General features: G+C 42.8%; 1 pseudogene; it reads left to right on the forward strand.

Moving 5' to 3' along the window:
* The first annotated feature begins 2,089 nt into the window (after positions 1-2,089).
* On the forward strand, positions 2,090-20,143 carry LOC138845840 (olfactory receptor 7E178-like; annotated as a pseudogene).
* Positions 20,144-21,224: the final 1,081 nt, after the last annotated feature.

Raw genomic sequence — 21,224 nt, forward strand, 5'->3', positions numbered from 1 at the left:
TGTGGCACCTGTGCTGAAGCCGGGCTTGGCCCCTCACCATCTCCTTCCTGATATGAAGCTAACCCCTCTCTTTATGTTAAATCTTCAACACCAGATGAACATGAAATAATGTAACACACATGACACCTTGGCAGGCATGTGTGCCTACTCCTTTCTGAAGTGCATAACTCTGCCTGGAACTTCCCTAAACTTAATGAATATGTATAACTTCCTTAGAAGTAAGCCCCAGGACCTGTAACTTCCAGCTCCTCTGGGAGCCTAGTATTTAGTTATCGGCCTTGTGCCTGAATTGTACAGATTTGTTTATTTATTTGTTTATTTATTTATTTGACAGGCAGAGTGGACAGTGAGAGTGAAACAGAGAGGAAGGTCTTCCTTTTTCCATTGGTTCACCCCCCAAGTGACCGCTACGGCTGGTGCGTTGCGGCTGGCGCACTGTGCTGATCTGAAGCCAGGAGCCAGGTGCTTCCTCCTGGTTTCCCATATGGGTACAGGGCCCAAGCACTTGGGCCATCCTCCACTGCCTTCCTGGGCCACAGCAGAGAGCTGGACTGGAAGAGGAGCAATCGGGACGGAATCCGGCGCCCCAACCAGGACTAGAACCTGGGTGCCGGCACCGCAGGTGGAGGATTAGCCTAGTGAGCTGCAGTGCTGGCTGTATTGTGCAGATTTAAATATAATCTTCTCTACTCCAAGAGCAAACCATTGCAGGTATGTTCCATTGGCAAAAGCAGTTGACAAGAACCCATGGATTTTCTGCCTGGTTACAACACCACAAAGAAATAAGCTGATGGATACATTCATTAGCCCCATTTAATTATTCCACAATGGATATGTGCATTGAAACATTGCACTCTTTCCCATAAACATATAACTGCCAATTAAAATAAAATTAATTTTACGAGTTTCTATGAAGATTATATAAAGCAAATTTTAGATGATTTTCCCTTTTTAGCTCTAGGACATGCGAGAAACAGATGTATATGGAGAAATAGCTTTTTCTCTCTGTCCTTGTTATCTTTTTTCTTTTCCTCAGTGATGGACTAAAACAAACTCAGGAGTTCTAGATTCATCCCTTGAGAGCACCAGTTACTGAAAATTTACTTTTTAGTGGAGCTGCTTCCTTGTGGTATTTGAGGAGAAAAAAAAGTGTACTTATAAATGTTTAATTGGGGTAGGGAGAGCTTCCTTTTTTAAAATTTAAATTATTGTTCACGTGAGAAGGAGAGAGAGAGAGAGAGACAGAGACAGAGAAAGTTGCCATCAACTCTGTTTACTCCCCCGATGGCTGCACCAGCCCAGCTGGAGGAGGAGCCAGCAGTCAGGAACTCAATCCAGGTCTCCCATGTGGTGGCAGGAACCCGATCAATTGAGCCATCACTGCTACCCCCCAGGGTCTGCATTTGCAGGACTCTGGAGTCAGGAGCCAGAGTCAAGTGCTGGACACAGGTACTCTGCTGCATCTTCCATGTTCTCACCACACACACACAAATGGTCTTCATGTGAGGTGTCCACTTGATTGTAATAATAATTTCACAACTTATAGGTATATTACAACATCAAAATCTATGATTTTTATTTGTTAATTATACCTCAGTAAAGCTTGAAAAATTAGTATCTTGAGAGATTTGATGTGAATTTTATCAAAATGAAACAAAAAATTTAGAAAGAGTGGCATTTTGATACATACAGTACCATAGTTGAACCTTGAAAACATGATGGAACTGAAATAAAACAGACACAACATGTCAGATATTGTATGATTCCACTTCAGTGAGGAACCCAGATAGAGAATTCTCAGACACTACTGTAGAACAGAGGCTGCCCTGAGGCTGGAGTTAGAGAATGGGCAGTTGTTTTTTGTAAGGTGTACAGACTTCTGCTTGGGATGATGAAAAGCTAAAAGAACTGGATAGAGGACAGTGTACTGTGGTGGAATGAGAAGGCCATGCCAAGATGGCCACTGGCAAGTGAGTGTCAGTTACTCAGGAATGGCTTCAGAAAGCACGTGGCAATGGAGGTTGCCTGGCAACAGGCTGTGAATTGTTAGGGCATAAACTGCCCCTTGACCGGATTGGCTGCCTCGGCTATGTAAGCTGCTGTACCAACTGAAATAAAGGAGTCTGTGGGCTGCTCACCTCTGGCTTGCTTTTACCTGACTCCTGGGGTCTGTGTGATGACTCCGTGCCTCTTGCGCCCACCATGCTACTCCTCTCAGAATGGATCCACAGCAACATCTGGCGCCCAACATGAATGAGAGACAGTGTGTCGGACTTGGCGAGGTCCCCCCTTGATTTCAGCAAGTAGGCCCCTCGGTGTTTTGTGTGCTGTTCAGTTCTGTGAGGGTGAACCCCCTCCTACGCCCATTTCCTTGCCCTTGTCCTCAGTTGTGTACCTAGGTTAGGTACACACCACCCAGAAGTGTAACGCCACTTCTCGGATCCTCCTTTTTTTTTGACAGGCAGAGTTAGAGAGAGAGACAGAGAGAAAGGTCTTTCTTCTGCTGGTTCACTCCCCAAATGGCCGATACAGCCAGCATGCTACACCGATCTGAAGCCAGGAGCCAGGTACTTCCTCCTATTCTCACATGTGGGTGTGGGGGCAAAGCACTGGGCATCCTCCACTGCCTTCCAGAGCCACAGCAGAGCGCTGGACTGGAAGAGGGGCAACCAGGACTAGAACTGGTGCCCATATGGGATACCAGCACTGCAGGTGGAGGATTAATCAAGTGAGTCATGGCACCGGCCCCTCGGTTCCTTCTTTTACTTTTGGTTCACCCGGCGAATTCACATAAGGGACTGATCATCCCAGAATTTGGAGCCAAGTCATCTTCCCTCACTCGAGAGAGGTGAGCTCCTGATACACTGCGTGGGCATATGGCCTTGACCAAACAAATCAAGGAGTTCCCCTCTAAGCACTGGACATACTTACGATCTGATACACCACTGTCTGTTCATCTAATGTAGGGACCCCCCTGCATAATGCCATCAGCCACTGAGGTGCTAGGAATTTGTTTTATTATGGCAGCAGTGCTGTGTGTGTCTTTCCTTTGGCTAGAGTTGGTGTGGTGCACCACTCTTAAGTACTCAAACATGGGAAAGATACCCCCCTCTCAGAAATCCACACAGATTACCAAACATAATGAATACATGAGTGATAAGAGCCTGCCCCTCCAGGCTGCTGCCTCACAGGCACCAGTTGATAACTTAGGGAGAGAGAGCTCTGACAGTGAAAATGACATGCCATCAGAAAATGTCGCAATGCCTAGCCAGCCATCCCCCAAATATCCATGGGATGAACTTAGAAAACCTCAAAGTGCTAAGCCATGTGAGGTCATCCCATCTGCAACCAGTCAGGATCCCCACATTTGTGGCAGTCCCCGGGTACCCCGGGCTCTCAGGGCAGCCACTAGACCCCATCCCACCCACATGTTTGCCATTAATGTCAGAGTGGATTCACAATTCAGGCCCTGGATTACAACACCCATAAAAAGGCTTCTGCTAACCAAGGGCCGAGGATATGCTTGTGTCTTTCCAGAGAATGTGGGACAGCCCATTTGGCTACCAGCCAGAAACATCAAGCCTGTAACTTACAGTCAACCAGACCAACTGAACAAGACTGAGAGTCCGCCTTGTTAGTGGATGCACCTGCTACTGATTGTCAAGCTGCTGCCCTATCATCCTGCCCTGAGGAACTGCCCACAGCCAAATCTGCTACTGCTTTATACCCCACTTAGCTCCAGTCAGCCACTAGAAAAGCCCACAGCCTGCGTGCAGTCTTGCCATTCCTGATTACCATTGTTCCTCATTCCTACCCCCATCTGAGCAAGCACTCCTGTGGTCTCCCAATTTGAGGGCTGGTTAGTCAACAACAGGTAAGATCCCCTGGGGTACAACCTAAGACAGGCACAGCCAAATGAGGAGACCACATAGAAACGGGGTCAACAATGGTATGGCCAAGGATTGTGCCTCCCATTGTTCAAAAATAAACAAAAAGGGGGAAATGTGGTGGAATGAGAAGGCTGTGCCAAGATGGCCACTGGCAAGTGAGTGTCAGTTACTCAGGAATGGCTTCAGAACCCAACTGGCAAAGGAGCATGCCTGGCAATAGGCAGTGATTGGTTAGGGCATAAACCACCCCTTGACCAGATTGGCTGCCTTGGCTATAGAAGCTGCTGCACCAACTGAAATCAATGAGTCTGCAAACTGCTTACCTCTAGCCCACTTTCACCTGACTCCCGGGGTCTGTGTTGTGACTCCACGCCTCTTGCCCCCACTGTGCTTCTCCTCCCAGAATGAATCCACAGCAACAGTGTACAACATTGGAATGTGTCTAGTGCCACTGAACTATCCACTAAGAAATGGTTACAATAGGGGCTGGCATTGTGGCAAAGCTGGTTCAGCAGTTTCTTGGGTGCCTGCATTGTGGAGTGCCTATTCAAGCCCTAGCTATTCCATTTCTCATCCAACTCCCTGCTAATACAACCTGGGAGGCAGCAGATGATAGTCCAAGTGCTTGGGCCCTTGCCATACACACAGGAGACCAGGATGGAATTCTGGGCCCCTGGGTTCAGTCTGGACCAGCTCTGGCTGTTGTAGGCATTTTGGGGAGTCAATTAGTGGATGGAAGATTTCTCTTTGTCATACTGCTGTGCAAGTAAATCAAAATAACTCACAAAACTTTTTTTAAAAAGATTCATTGTATTTATTTGAAAGACTGAGTTAGAGTGAGGAAGAGACAGAGAGAGAGGTCCACTATCTGCTGGTTCAATCCCAAGACAGCTGCAGCAGCTGGAGCTGAACCGATTTGAAGTCAAGAGCCAAGAGCTTCCTCCAGGTGTCCTACATGGATGCAGGGGCTCAAGGACCTGGAACACCCCCCATTTTTTTCCCAGGCCATAGCAGAGAGCTAGATTGGAAGAGGAGCAGCCAGGACTAGAACCAGTGTCCATATGTGATGTTGAGGCTTCAGGACAGGGCTTTAACCCACTGCACCACAGCACTGGCTCCCAAGAAACATTTTTGAAAATGGTTAAAATGCTGCATTTTGTTACATATCTGTGTACACAAACACACACATATAACCATAGAAAAGTGTTAAAAGTGTTAACCAAAAGTTCAAGAAATAAAACATCTAATTTTTATTTGTGTTTAACATTTACTCTATATGGGTGAAATGTTCATTTTTCCAGTTATTATTTATAGTCATTGTCTATATTCCTACTAGTGTCTTTTTGCTTTGTACTTGTTAAACTTCTTCTTTGATGAAGTATTAAGGCTTTTTACTGTAATGTAAATTTTAAAGATGTTATCTCAAAAACTAATTAAGAGATAGGGAGAAGGATGTATGGGATGGTTAGGGAGGGATGGAGGGAGGAATGGAATATCATTGTTATTAGAACTATCTACAAATCACACTGAATCTGTTAAAAAACTAATTGAAAATTAAAATAGAAACACTAAAAAATAAATAAAGGAAAATAACAACCTTGTTACATAAAAATTAAAAGAAATAACATTATCTATTTAAAAGTTAGAGAGACAGAGAGAGAGAGAATCCTGGATCTGCTATTTCATTCCCTAGATGCCTACAAGAGCTGGAGCTGGGCCAGGATGAAGCCAAGAGGCCAGAACTCATTCTGTGGTCCCACGTGGATTGCATGGACCAAGGCACTTGAGCCATCATCAGTTGCCTGCCAGTGTGTGCATTAACAGGAAGCAGGATGGAAATGGAGTTGGGACTCAATTCCCAGGCCCTCCAATATGGGATGCTGGTTTCCAAAGTGGTGGCTTAACCTACTAGGCCACATTGCCCATACCTATTGTAATTTTTAAACAAATAGACTCTTAGGTCTTCTGAAGAACTTGACAAGATAAGTCTGGGATTGAGTGGGAAGCCATATGTTGACAGAGCCCTAGTTGCTATTTTTGATAAACCTAAATTTGTGATGGTGGTTCTCAAAGGATTGTCGTTGGAACCATCAAATTTGAAACTTGTCCAACATAAAACTTGATGGACTCAAGTTGAGATTTCCTGAGACAGAAACTTTGGAGTGGGCCTTAAAGATCTATGTATAAAAAATGTTGAGGGGGTGTCGCTGTGGCATAGCGGGTAAAACCCTCACCTGCAGTGCTGGCATCCCATATAGGTGCTGGTTTGAGTCCTGGCTGCTCCACTTCCGATGCAGCTCTTTGCTATGGCCTGGGAAAGCAGTAAAAGTTGGCCCAAGTCCTTGGGTCCCTGCACCTGCGTGAGAAAACTGGAAGCAGCTCTGGCTCCTGGCTTTGGATAGGTGCAACTCTAGCCATTCTGGCCAATTGAGGAGTGAACCAACAGATGGAATACACCCCCCCCCCCGCCCCCGGCTATCCGTCTCTCTCTGTGTAACCATGACTTTCAAATAAATGAATAAATCTTTAAAAAACCACAAATATTGAGGCAGTCCTGGTTTAGGCTAGATTTTGACATCACTGCTCCAGTGAATCCTGGAACTTTTTCTACTCAACCATCATCTTATTAGGAATCTACAAGCCAAAAAATGCTGCCATATTTGTCACAAAGAAGTGATCCAAGTAAGATTAATTTTTCCCAGAGGTGAAGAACGTAGGAGAGAGAAATTATAGATGTCTTCAGTGTTAGTCTCCCAGGGATAATGAATTGGCAGTTTAGATTCCCTGTCTTTGTGGAGCCAAAATAATCAGAGAATGAACACATCACTGATCAATTTGTCTAATTAGCTTCAGAGGGGATACAGCCTCCAGGACACAACTTGGAACTCACTAACTTATAGTCTTCAAGGTCCCACACAGAAGATACTCACATCATCTCCAGAAGAAGTGATCCAGGCCCTATGGCACATGCCTGGCTCTGTCTTCCACTTTTCTGGGGGCCAGACCTTCTGTCTATCATCCACCCTCTATGAAAGAAAGAGATTCTAGACATTTGGCTTTGTGTGGGCTCATGCTGCCGAGCCTGCATAGCCTGGTAAGTGTTGAGGAAACTATGGGAGGGGAAAGGGCATTGCCTTTTGTTAAGTATAAGGTAAGGTAAAATCTGTAATGTTCATGGAGAAAGACTTGCTGAAAGTAATTTCTGGGAAGGAAGAATGATTAGACTGCTTGGTAATAGCTGCCATTGTGTAGTGAGTTTTCTCTTTGGTTTTGTTTTGTTAGTGGGCGTGGTTAGGAAGATGACGAGAGGTGCTAGAATTTGTTGGCCACTTCACTACCCTGGACCACATGGTCTAGTGTTATGATTTCCAGTCCAAGTTGCACAGATGGATGCCCCAAGGTCCTGATAGAACTGTAAATTTTTAACAGCAAAGTCTTGGACCCTTCTAGATCTATTCTCTCTCTCTTTTTTTAAACTTTTATTTAATGAATATAAATTTCCAAAGTACAGCTTATGGATTACAATGGCTTCCCCCCATAACGTCCCTCCCACCTGCATCCCTCCCCTTTCCCACTCCCTCTCCCATTCCATTCACATCAAGATTCATTTTTGATTCTCTTTATATACAGAAGATCAGTTTAGCATACATTAAGTAAAGATTTCAACAGTTTGCTCCCACACAGAAACATAAAGTGAAAAATACTGTTTGAGTACTTGTTATAGCATTAAATCTCAATGTACAGCACACTAAGGACAGAGATCCTACATGAGGAGTAAGTGCACAGTGACTCCTGTTGTTGACTTAACAATTTGACACTCTTGTTTATGGCATCAGTAATCACCCTAGGCTCTTGTCATGAGCTGCCAAGGCTATGGAAGCCCCCTGAGTTCACTGACTCTGATCATATTTAGACAAGGCTATGGTCAAAGTGGAAGTTCTCTCCTCCCTTCAGAGAAAGGTACCTCCTTTTTTGATGACCCATTCTTTCCACTGGAATCTCATTCGCGGAGATCTTTCATTTAGGTTTTTTTTTTTTTCCCCCAGAGTGTCTTGGCTTTCCATGCCTGAAATACTCTCATGGGCATTTCAGCTGGATCCACATGCCTTAAGGGCTGATTATGAGGCCAGAGTGCTATTAGGACATTTGCCATTCTATGGGTCTGCTGTGTATCTCACTTCCCATGTTGGATCGTTCTCTCCCATTTTTATTCTATCAGCTAGTATTTGCAGACACTATTCTTATTTATGTGATGCTTTTGGTTCTTAGTCCTATCACTATGATCAATTGTAAACAGAAATTGATCACCGGGACTAGAGAGATGGCATTGGTACATGCCACCTTGATGGGATTGAATGGGAATCCCCTGGTATGTTTCTAACTCTACCGTTTGAGGTAAGTCAGCTTGAGCATGTCCCAAATTGCACATATCTTCCCTCTCTTATTCCTTCTCTTATATTTAACAGTGATCACTTTTCAGTTAAGTTTCAGCACTTAAGAATAATTGTGTATTGATTACAGTATTCAACCAAAAGTATTAAGTAGAACAAAAAAAATACTAAGAGGGATAACATATTAAGTTGTTCATCAATTACCCTACCCAAGCCTTCTGAATTCTGTGACCCACACTTGCTTAGGGACATTTCCTGCTTTCCAGAACGATCTGTGCTTCCCCTTCCCTCTTAACTCTTATCCAGGGCTCTTATTAGATTCCTTCAAGAAAGCAGAGGCTGAATTCCCTAGCATCTTGGACTGTGGCATAGAAATTCTTGGGTTGGGGTGTGAGGGAGGGAAAGGGAAGGACACAGGTAAGCCTAACACCACCTTCCCTCTTGACATCCCCTGCCTTAATTCTTGGGGGATGGCAGGGGTGCACTGGAACCCACAATATCCCTTTCCCATGATTTCCCTTGATTTCCTTGTGCACCTCTCTTGGTGCTTGTCTTTCTTAGGCAACATAATTCTTCAGTGGGTCCCTTCAACTCAAATGATGTGAGGACTCCCCAAATGTTATGTCTGCCCCAAACTCATCTTTCCCTCCAGGTACCAGCAATAATTGTAATTCATATCACATTAGTCCCTTGATTGTATTCATTCATTCTCTCTCTCTCTCTCTGTCCCCTCCCCCTTAATTGTACTCTCTTCACATCACCATTCTCTGTGCAATTTCTCTTTCCAGGTTCTTAGAGATGTCATTTCTGCCCATCTATCCAACATCATTCTTTATCGTTCTCATCTACCACTTTCTACTTAAGCAAGAGCAAATTGCCAGAACCCTCTGGCCTCTACTGCCTCCTTTTTCAAACATCTCCCATTCTTCTTCTCTCTTCCAGGGAGTCCTGACTCAACCCTTCTCTGAATAGCTACTTTCCCAGGTAGCCCTTCTTCCAGGAATGCTTCCATGACTCCATAGCCCCAGGCTCAATTTAGAGCCCCTCTCTGTATTCCACACTATAATCCCCCTTAGCACTTAATTTTCTATGTTACAATTACTGTTTTCTGCATCTATCTTTACACCTGGGAGGCCGGACCATGAATACAAAGGCCACACACCCTTAATCTTCATATCCCAACAGCCTCCACATAGCCTGGCCCAAGACTCCCTTCTTGCAGAATGGTTTCCAGGACTTTTTCAGTGACTGACAAGCTGCTGCATTCATTCTTTTGTAATTCCCAACATAGTTCAGCACAACTGCCCTCGGACTCTAGGCAGTAGAAGTAGAATAGGGCATACTTGTTTGGTGCGTGGACAAAGGGGCTAGTATGAACAAAGATGACTAACCTTCCAGCTTCTGATGTCTAACCTTTGATCTGAATGTAGGCAGAAAGTTTCTAATACATGGGCAACTTAAGATAAACATTGCTAACCCTAATGTCATGACTCATTTGAATCATCATTTGGCTGGTGCTATTTTTAAATATATACCAAGATTCATTGATTTGATAGGCATAGTGACAAAGGGGGGGGGGGGAGACACAGGAGCGTGCACAGAAAGAGAGAGAGAGAGGGATTGTATATCCATTTGTTCACTTCCCAAATGGCTGCAATAGTCAAGGCTGGGCTACACCAAAGCCAGGAGCCAGGAATTCCATAGGGGTCTTCTACGTGGGTGGCAGAGCTTTCTCAGGTGTATTAGCCGGGAGCTGAATTGGAAGCAGGGCAGCCAGAATGGATGATGAAATGCAAGTGTTGTGCTACAGTGCTGCACTGCACAATTATATTTTCCACTGTACATTTTTCATTGTCTCAACTTTTTAATGTAGACTGAAAGAACAGTATTTGATTATCCCAGAAATAGAACCTTTTTCTGGCCAAATGATTACTTTCATGAAAACAGTTCTAAAACCTGAATGTTCACATGGACTATATAATGAAACTTTATAACTTCATGGAAATAAAGGATAAATTTATTTTTGTGTGGATCTACAAGTGCTTAAGGAAATAGAATAAATAAGAGAGGGCTCCCTGACTCTTAGAAATCTCACATGCAATTTCTGTCATTTGTAAGCCAGCCACCTTGTTAGTGATTTTTTTTTCCTATAAAATCCTGAACAGAATCAGAAAGGCAGCACCAGAAAGACATCTCAAGGTTGTAGGAGGAGAGTGATGCAGCTTGATGTTCATTTCAGAAAGATGTGTTATCAGGATTGACACTTGGAAGGAAGTCCCTGCAATAGACCTAGTAGGGAATGGAATTGCTTTATTTTGCAATGCTGTTGATGATATTAAGATGCAGATTACGTTCCAGGGAACACCAGAATCCTGGCCATGGCCCATAGGATCTCTGCATGTGTGCTCACTAAAATAAGTAAGCCAGGTGGGCATTTGATGAGTTGATTAGTTAGGATGCTTTTTGGGATGCCTGCATCCTATATCACAGAGCCTGGGCAGAGTTCTGGCTCTGCTCCTAATCCTAGTTTCCTGCTAATATGCATGTTCCTTTCCTCTCCCTTCCTTTTCTTCCTTTCTTTACCTTGGGAAGTAAGTCATCATCCTACTTATCCTGCAATATTTTATCTAGATGTTGTCCTTGCTCTCACGTTTTCTTAATACCCAGATGTGGTTTTCTGGTTTCAGATGTGCCCCAAACAAGCAAGATGGCCTATAACTTTCCTTTAGATCACTGGGCCTCTTATGTGTTAGCAAAGATGTGGACTATTTTATTCCTAAGATCTAAAGTTGCTGTTTGTAGTCCTTGACTCTAAGTCAGAGATAAAGGGAATAGGTGAGAGCCTAGTGCTGTGGCATAGTGACTAAAGCCACCACCTGCAGCGCCAGATTGCATATGGGTACCGGTTCGAGTCCCGACTGCTCCACTTCCCATCTAGCTCTCTGATATGGCTTGGGAAAGCAGTGGAAGATAACCTAAGTGCTTGAGCACCTGCACCCATGTGGGAGACCAGGAAGCAGCTCCTGTCTCCTGGCTTCAGATCAGCACAGCTCTGACAGTTGTGGACATCTGGGGAGTGAACCAGTGGATGAAAGACCTCTCTCTCTGCCTCTGCCTCTCCATAACTCTGCCTCTAAAATAAAACAACACAGACACACAAAACCAAAGGAAATACATGAGTGTCCCAGAGGCTAACGGACAGAGATTACAAAATGTTGCCTATAACAAGTGACAGACTATAGAATTCCTAAGTTTTGTAACAGTAAGCTTGTTTTTCTCAATTCTTCACCTCAAGAATTGAAAATTCAGAGAGAATTGAAAGGCTGCTCATTGTCTATTTCACATGCCTTCTCTTCCTGAATTGTTTAGCTGATGTGTCAACTACATGGAAACTGGAAATTGAACAAGTATTATAGGATTTTTACTCCTGGGCTTTTCTCAAGACTCAAAGCACCAACCTCTGGTATTTGGTTTGTTCCTGCTCATGCTTGTGGTCACGGTGCTTGGAAACCTGCTCATCATCCTGGCCATCAGCTCCCATGCCCACCTCCACACGCCTATGTACTTCTTCCTCTCCAACCTGTCCTTGGCTGACATCTGTTTCATCTCTACAACCATCCCAAAGATGCTGCAGTACATCAAGACTCAAAGCTATTCCATCACCTTCGCAGGCTGCATCACTCAAATGTACTTCTTCATGGTTTTTGGGGGCATGGACACACTTCTCCTCACCTGGATGGCCTATGATCACTTTGTGGCCATCTGCCACCCCTTGCACTACCCAGTCATCATGAATCCCCGTTTCTGTGGCCTGCTGGTTCTTGTGAGAAGGAATAGGATCTGGGAATGTCAGGAACATTGCTTTCTCATCACCAGGATGAAAATGACTGCTGGGATAGACAGATGGGAAGGAATCAGGCAAAATTTCTGCTCAGAAATTTGTGAGGTTTATGTTCTTGGTTCTCAGAGGGATTCAAAGCTCTCATTCAGAGTTTTTCTTGAAATGAGTTATTCTTCTTCCCACTGCTATCTCTTTCATGTTGGTAGCACATGAGTCTGTATAAACTATCCCTGAACACCCAAACAAGATCATTAAGGTGATGGGAAGGGTGGCAGTAACCAAAGCATCTTGAAATTTTATTGAAAACTTTATGACTGCCAGTGTCTGAACTCTACATCTTGAGTCACTTGTTTCATGTCATTATACAATCTCCCAAGTTACGCTGCACAAACTTTTATTCTATAGAAGAGGAGAGGAGTCAGCACTTTTGTTGGACTCGAATCAAGAGTTGTCAGGGAAGAAGGAGGAACCAATGCTGAATCAGTTGGGCTGATTTCAGACAAGGAATGTAATCCATATTCCCCTCTGATGACTCAAGCAGTCATTTCACTTTTCTGTCCCTTCAAAGAAGAGACGCCTGTTAATTTTACTCTTTTTTTTGGGTTTCTTTGTAGATTATGGCAGGCAGCAGCCAATGACATGTGACTGAATTCAAAAGCAAAGATCACAGGCAGAGCAGGCACAGGGTCATTCAGGGAAGATATCTCTCGAGTCATTTCACTTTGCATTCAACTTCCTCTACTTCTCTTATAAATCATCCTACTTAATTTCAAAAAGAGACATTAATATGAGGTATGAGGATTTTATTTCTACTGTAGAAAATGAAAGAGAATAACAATGGATCTCAGAGGTACCTAATGTTTTAACCTCTGGAACTCTGCTTAACACATTCTGATGACTGGGAGACAGTGGAGACCTTTAATCATCAGATCCAGAGAGCATGCAGTTTTGAATACTGTCCAATCTGCTGATTATTCATGTGTGTAGAGGATGTTTTCAGGATCTTTGACATGGGGCATTGTCATCTGAGTTGATACTTCATTGAGTAATGAATGAACTTATAATGGAAGCTTCCTATGTGATCTATATGCAATAGATGAATCAAAGGGGAGCAAAATTTTAGATACTGTTCCTACTATTTTAAGGTTGATAATCATATCATTCACTAAAATATAACCTGCTTGATACTGTGCCTTCCTATTTTTGTACCAGGATTTGCTGCTCTTGTCCTTGTTTGAGAACTTCAAAACATTCATGGAGAAATGGAATGAAATATTTGAATTCATTTTGACCCAAACCTGTTTTTTAAATCCATGCACAAGTTTTTCATAATACACATTTTCCACATATTATCAAAAATTTTATATCCAAAACTATTTTTGCATTAACATGAACCCAAAATAATTTTCATTCTGACAAAACATTTTACAGTGTAAGTATATCCTCACAAATGTATATATAAGTTGTGCATTTTGGGAAGAATGGCAATCTTTCATTTTTGATTCCTCAGATCCCATTTGTTGGTTGGTCCAGAGGAGGCATAAAAAAATCTCTGCAACATATAGAGGAAAGCCTTGCCTGGCTCATAATCATTGGGTATAACTGTGTGGCTTCAATACACTTGGTGCTTTCTTGTCATTACCTTCACCCCTTTCAGGAATGTGAAATAGATATAGAAACTCAGAATACTATGCACTTTTTGTCTCTGTGAAGGACACATGCAATTTCAGTTAATAGAATCTATAGCATAACCATTGTTTATGAGTATTGAAAAATTAAGGCGGAGATGGTCTGATCTATAATAAAAGGAAAACGTAGAGAGAGAAGGGAGGAGGGAGACATTTTTGCCCAAGGTGAGACCCCTGTTAGAGTTGTCATCATTGCAGCCTCAGCTGACCTTTGAGGATGACATCTATCAACAAAGCTGCTATTTCTGTAAAGACAGAATCTGTATTTAGAAGAAGCACAACAGTGATGTGTTTTAGCTCCAACTTCCCCTTGGTGCTAACCTGTCACAGATATGGGTGTATTCTTCCTATGTCTAGTGGACAACACAATTACAAAGAGGTGGAGAGATTTATACACATTGTTGAGTGTTGTAGGTAACTGACACAGGACTAAAATGCCGATTTTTCCAATCACTTCCCAGGGCCACGTATTCTCCACTTGAACCAAGTGGAATTATTATTCCCCTCACAAGATGAAATTTCTTAGTGAGTTTTCATGGAAGAATTACTACCAGACATTAGACAAGGAAATATTTGACGGTCTATCTAAAGAGGAAAGAGTTCATAATGATTGATATTGTATTGGAACAGCAGATGCAGCTGATTATTAATAAGATTGAAATTTCATCAAATTTGAAACTCAAACAATCTCACACACACATCTTTTAGAAATATTCCTATGTGTGGTATGGAGAGAAGCACAGAAATTTTGGAAACATGGTCATACTAACATGTAGACAGATTAAATGTTGACTTCTCAAGTGAGGATTGAACAGTGTTTGAAGTGTTTGAAGGAGACCAATGTACTTCACAGAGAAAATAAAACAGAACATCAATTCACACTAGTATATTTCAGGAGCAGCAGATATAGCACACTACTCCAATGAGCCCCATAATACTTAACAGGTAAGTTTTAAAGAAAACTATTTAAGGATCCCTAAATCAGTACTGGCACAAGGAGCTTGTATTTTGCTGCAGAAAATGAAGCCTCAGGTGGGGAAGCTTGCAACAAGTGTCACAGTACCTGGTTCAGGTCTCAACCACTTCACTTCTGATCCAATTCCTGCTCATGTGTACCCTGGAGGCAGCCCAGATTCAAATAAAATGAAAAATGAAAAAGAATGTAGTAAAATACTTACAGAAGCTCCTTTCCCACAGACTTATAATGTGAACAATTATTGTTCCTCATTTATAGATAAGGAAACTGCTCAAGTGCATTTACATTCTTTTCTGGCATTCTTTGTTTTACAATTCTTTTCTTGATTCAATGACAGTATGGACTATTAATATAATAAAGTTGAGTTTCCTTTAGGCAGCCAGAATTAGAGAATTACAACCAATGAATCAAAAAGGTATAAAATGAAAATATTTGAATTATGCACAGGAAGTTTGGGACTCCAATGGCCTTGGCCTTCTCTGATACCAAATATCTCAACTTAAATAAGGGCACTTATGATCATAAAAACTATAAAGCAGTCTTACCAGGTCTCTATAGAAAAGAGTGGAAAAATGGAAACAATATTTGAGGAAGATATAGCTCTTACATAGCAGATCATACAGGGTAGATGAGAGCATGAGAGCAAAGGGGATAGATAAAAACATGAATAAAATTTTAAAAATTCAGGTATTTCTAAATAGTCCATTATTTCTAAATATTGGACAGATAAGAATACACTAATATAACATTTGTGGTCAGTGGTTTCATATGGTCATGTGCATTTAGTTAAAGCATACTTATGAACGTCTGCCATCCACTGGTGATGAGGATGGATGTACTTGATGACTTTAAAGAGACAAACAGGAGTGATTAAGATGTCCTCCTCCCACCTGGGGTACCTGGGTTGGATTCCTGGCTCTGGGCTGTGACTCAGCTTCCTGCCAGTGCAGACTGTGAGAGGAAGAGGTGACAGCACAAGCAGTCAGGCCCCTGCTACCCATGTGGGAGACCTGGATTGAGTTCCAGCTCCCAGCCTCTGCATTGGTCTGCCACACACAGTGCAGGCATCTGGGGAGTCTCCCTGTGTGTCAGCCTTTTAGAGCAAAAGAGACAATGGAGGGAAACCAGAAAACCTAAGAATTATGAAACCCTGACACACAACGATAGCTTCCAATCACGAAAAGCAAGTGCAATTTAGAGTCTAGATAATGCAGTCCTAACTTTATAGAGTATTTATAAATATTTTCAGTCAAATGAGCTTTTGTCATGGCCTGAGAAGAAAATAAGATATATTCGATTGCTCTTCATTTCCTTGAATTAGAATGATGTCCTGCAGGGGGAAAATGCACTTGTTATTCTTTTCTGTTAGAGAAGACTTGGTTGCATTTGGTTGTGATCACAGACAGTGCTCAACTCAGGTGAGTGTCTAAAGCAGGTGTGCATAGATGGAGAAGAGGAACACAGAAACCAATCAGAAGGAGCTCCAGGAAGACTGAGTCTGTCACTGTGGAGGAAGATGGCAGAGGTTGTATGTCTCCAAGTGTGAAACAGAGGTGGTGGTCTTGAAAAAGATGTAAAACACACCTCAAAAGATTAAGAATTTCAAAATTGTATTGTCCCCCCAAATTTTTAAATTCAATTTATTCTAAGAACGTTAGAGTTACTCATGTGCTATACCCATAATGGGTTGAGTTGAAAATATAGGCAAGGGCCATGAGCCATTTGTTCCTATACTAATGCTATTTTCTTTTCAAAGATTCCCAGGTTATATTGAAACACACAATGTCACATGTGTCTCCTAATTCCATCTCATGGGCTTCTCAGAGATGACAGAGCTGCAGCCCCTCCTCTTTGGGCTGGTCCTGTCCATGTACCTGGTCATGGTGCTCGGGAATTTGCTCATTGTCCTTGCTGTCAGCTCAGTCTCCCACCTCCACTCCCCCACGTACTTCTTCCTCTGCAACCTGTCCTTGGCTGATGTGGGTTTCACCTCCACCATGGTTCCCAAGATGATTGTGGACATCCACACTCACAGCACAGCCATCTCCTATGTGGGCTGCCTGACGCAGATGTCTCTCTCTGTTATCTGTGGATGCATGGATGCTTTGCTTCTGACTGTGATGGCCTATGTTTGTTGCCATCTGTCACCCCCTGCATTACCAGGCCATCATGAATCCCGGCCGTTGTGGCTTCTTAGTTTTGATGTCCTTTGGGGCCAGCCTTCTGTATTCCCTGCTGCAGAACTTGATGGTCTTAAGGGATTCCTGCTTCAAGAAACTGGAAATTTCTAATTTCTTCTGTGAGCCTACTCAGCTTCTCAGCCTGACTCCCTCCGACTCCTTCACCAACGACGTATTCACATATCTTGTTGGCATCATCTATGGTTTTCTCCCTATCACAGGGATCCTCCTCTCTTACTATAACATTGTGTCCTCCATTCTGAGAATCCCCTCAGCAGGTGGGAAGTACAAAGCCTTCTCTACCTGTGGCTTTCACGTGTCAGTCGTTTGCTTATTTTATGGAACAGGCCTTGGAGTTTATCTCAATTCAACTTTCTCACTTTCTCCGGGGGAGGGTGCCTGGGCTTCAGTGGTGTACACTCTGGTCACCCCCATGCTCAACCCCTTTATCTACAGCCTGAGGAACAGGGACTTGAAGAGAGCCATACAGAAGCTCCTCAGCAACACAGCCTAATTTCTGTCCTTGCGCCATGCGTTTGGACTGCAGGTTGAAAAAGGAAGCAAAACTAAGCAACTAGAAGTACAAGTCTCACCTCTAACTACATGATGTATGAGGCTCTCGTCTCCCTAAATTTTGTGTCTGAATAATGCTTCTTTTTCACTTTTGAATGGAGAGTATTACAGATTTTTTATACATCTTAACCATTGCATGCCTGAATCCTACTTTAGCTCTGCAGAACTCTCTGCAGTTTATTATTGATGATCCAGGAATCCTGGGCAAATGAACAACCCTTTCTGCATTTTTCTAGTTTACATCTTTTCCATGATTCTTCTATACTTTTCATCACATTTTGATCCTATGTAACTTATTTGTGCTGGTTTTCAGTGTGGACCCCTGTCTTTGCTCCTGTTTCAGCAGGGTTGTTCACCGAACATCAGGCCTGGGTCCTGCCACCAGAGATTCTGATTTTTTTGACTTCTGTGAAGAATGAAGTGAGATTTATTTGGAAGGCAGACATACACACACACACGGGGTGCGGGGTGTTTAGAGAAAGCGAGGGAGATCTGTTATCCACTTGCTCACTCCCCAAATGGCTGCAATGGCCAGGGATGGGCCAGGCCTAAGCCAGGGTCAGGAGCTTCTTCTAGGTCACCTCCATGAGTGGCAGGGGCCTACGCACTTGGGGCATCCTCCTTTGCTTTCCCAGGTGCATTAGCAGGGAGCTGGAACAGAAGTGGAGCAGCCAGGATTTGAACTGGCACCCATATGGGATGCCAGGGCTGCATGCAGCAGCTTAACCCACTTTGCCACAGCTCCAGCCCTTGGCGTGAGAATTTTTAAGGTACCCTAGAGATAGTCTGAAAAGTCTGTAGTGTTTTAGGAGCTTCATTGTATGTGATAAGTGAATTCGCCTTTGCTGCTTTCAGGATTCTCTTTTTTTCTGCAACATGGATATTTTGATTCTCATTTGGCTTAGTGGTAGTCCTTTGGATTTATTTTAGTTGGAGCTAACTGAGCTTTTATAATGTGTATATGGACTTCCTTCTTGAAATGTAGGAACCTCCAAATAGGAGTCACTGTTTCTTAAAAATGGCTCTCTACCATACTCCATTTCTTTATTCTTATTGTGTAATTTCCATAAGGCATATGGAATATAGGGCATATCTCCTTATGTTATCCCATACATCCCTCTAGTTTTATTCACTTTTCTTCATTATTTTTCTTTTGCTCCTGTGACTAGATAATTTCAATTAAAAAAATCTGAATCTGAACATGAAAATATTGATTACTGGAGGTTGGGAGTCATGGAATAAGTGAAAGTGTTTGGGATGAAAAGATAGGGGACAAGGCCAGCACTGTGGCACAGCGAGTAAAGCTGCTGCCTGCAACACCAGCATCCCACATGGGTGCCAGTTTCAGCCCTGGCTGCTCCACTTCCAGTCCAGCCCCCTACTAATGCACCTGGGAAAGCAGTGGAGGTGGGCCCAAGTGCTTGGGCCCCTGTGCCCATATGGGAGATCTGAAAGAAGCTCCTGAATCCTGGCTTTGGCCTGTCCCAGCTCCAGCCATTGCAGCCATTTGGGAAGCCAACCAGTGAATGGAAGATTTCTCTCTCTCTCTCTCTCTTTCGCTCTCTCTCTTTCTACCTCTTTCTGTTAACTCTTTCAAATAAATAAATAAATAGTCTTTATAATAATTTGGAAGATGGGTGTGGTTCACTGTAACAAAGATATCAATATGTGATGTAATAAGGTACATAGGATGAGGGGTATATGGGGACTCTATGTATTACTACCTCACAATTTTTTGTATATTTAAAACTATTCTGACATAAAGTGTTAAAAAATGATGATATAACTGTTAGTAAATAAATTATTTGAAAAGTCCAAAAGTACACTGATTCTTTGTTGTACTTGAACCTGCTGTTGAATCTCTATAGAATATTCCAACTGAGTTATTGTATTCTTTATCTCCAAAATTTATTTCTTTTTTATAGTTTGCTACCTTTATTTTCATTTATTCCTTTTTTTTCTGGTTGCACAGTTGATCTCTTTGTGTCATCTTTTAGCTAGCTGACAGTCTTTGAGATGATTATTTTGAATCTGTTGTTATGACCGTGTCTAAACAAGATAAGAGTCGGAGAACTCAAGGGGCTTCCATAGCCTTGGAAACTCATAACTGGTGCATAGGGAGATTACTGATGCCATAAACAGGAGTGTCAATTGGTAAAGTCAACAACAGGAGTCACTGTGCACTTACTCCTCATGTAGGATCTCTGTCCTTAACGTGCTGTACACTGAGGCTTAATGCTATAACGAGTACTCAAACAGTATATTTCACTTTGTGTTTCTATGGGGGTGCAAACGACTGAAATCTTTACTTAATGTACACTAAACTGATCTTCTGTAAAAAAAAAAAAAAGAAAGAAATTATCAATTCCCAACTTGACTCTCACTGGGATTAAACATGACAATAGGTCTGATCTGATTTCATCATCATTTAAAAAAAATCATCTATTATTTTTCACTTTATGTTTCTGTGTGGGAGCAAACTGTTGAAATACTTACTTAAGGTATACTAAGCTGATCTTCTGTATATTAAGATAATCGAAAATGAATCTTGATGTGAATGGAAGGGGAGAGGGAGTGGGAAAGGGGAGGGTTGTGGGTGGGAGGGACGGTATGGGGGGGAAGCCATTGTAACACATGATTCGTACTTTGGAAATTTATATTCATTAAATAAAAGATTAAAAAAATAAAAATCAAATATCTCCAATCTTTATTTTTTAAAAAGATTTTATTTATTTGACAAGTATAGTTACAGACAGTGAGAGAGAAAGAGACTGGTCTTCCTTCTGTTGGTTCATTCCCCACATGGCTGCAACGGCTGGAGCTGCACCAATCTGAAGCCAGGAGCCAGGTGCTTATTTCCTGGTCTCCCATGTGGGTGCAGGGGCCCAAGCACTTGGGCCATCTTGTACTGCTATCCAAGGCCACAGCCGAGAGCTGGATCAGAAGAGGGGCAACCGGGACTAGAACCGGCACCCTTATGGGATGCCAGTGCCACAGGCAGAGGTTTAACCTAGTGCGCCACGATGCCTCCCCTTCTCCATATCTTTAAAGAGGGTTTAGTAACTTATTTCTGGTGAAGCATTTGTTCCTTTGGGTCATATTTCCCAGTTTCTATGCATTCCTTTTGTTCTCTGGTTAGATGTGATCACTGGGGAAAACACCTTCCCCAAGTTTTCTGGACTGGATTCATATGGGGAAAGACCTTCACGGAGATTGTTGGGGACTCTCAAACCTTTGCTGGGAGGCATCTTCTCTGGGCTGTGTGTGAGTTTATAGTTGTTGTCAAGAGCACATCATCATCTCTGCCTGGTGTCTTGCTTCTGGTACTGAAGTTGCTCTGGGAGGATAACTAGGTGTTTTCCATAGTTCTCAGTTGCTCCTAATATGGTACCCATAGGCCACTGCCTTTTCCATTAGAACTCCAAGTCAGGTAAGGTATAACGCACTTCCTCAGGTAGCCCCTGAGATGATAACTCATCTTCTCTTTCCCTTCCAAGACAGATGCTAGGAGTTGGGGGTTTTCTGCTTATCCTGAGATGGTGTTTCTGGGCCTGGCAGGGCCTTGGCTGACAAACACAAAGAATGCTGCCATTCACTCTGAGGTAGTTCCTTTTGGCTTTGTGCTCCTCTGGGCTTGATGTAAAGCCTTAACCGGCTTGTGGAGTTCTTACAGAGAATTTGGTCC

This window comes from Oryctolagus cuniculus, chromosome 16 (assembly GCF_964237555.1).
Source record: "Oryctolagus cuniculus chromosome 16, mOryCun1.1, whole genome shotgun sequence".
Taxonomy (NCBI): Eukaryota; Metazoa; Chordata; class Mammalia; order Lagomorpha; family Leporidae; genus Oryctolagus; species Oryctolagus cuniculus.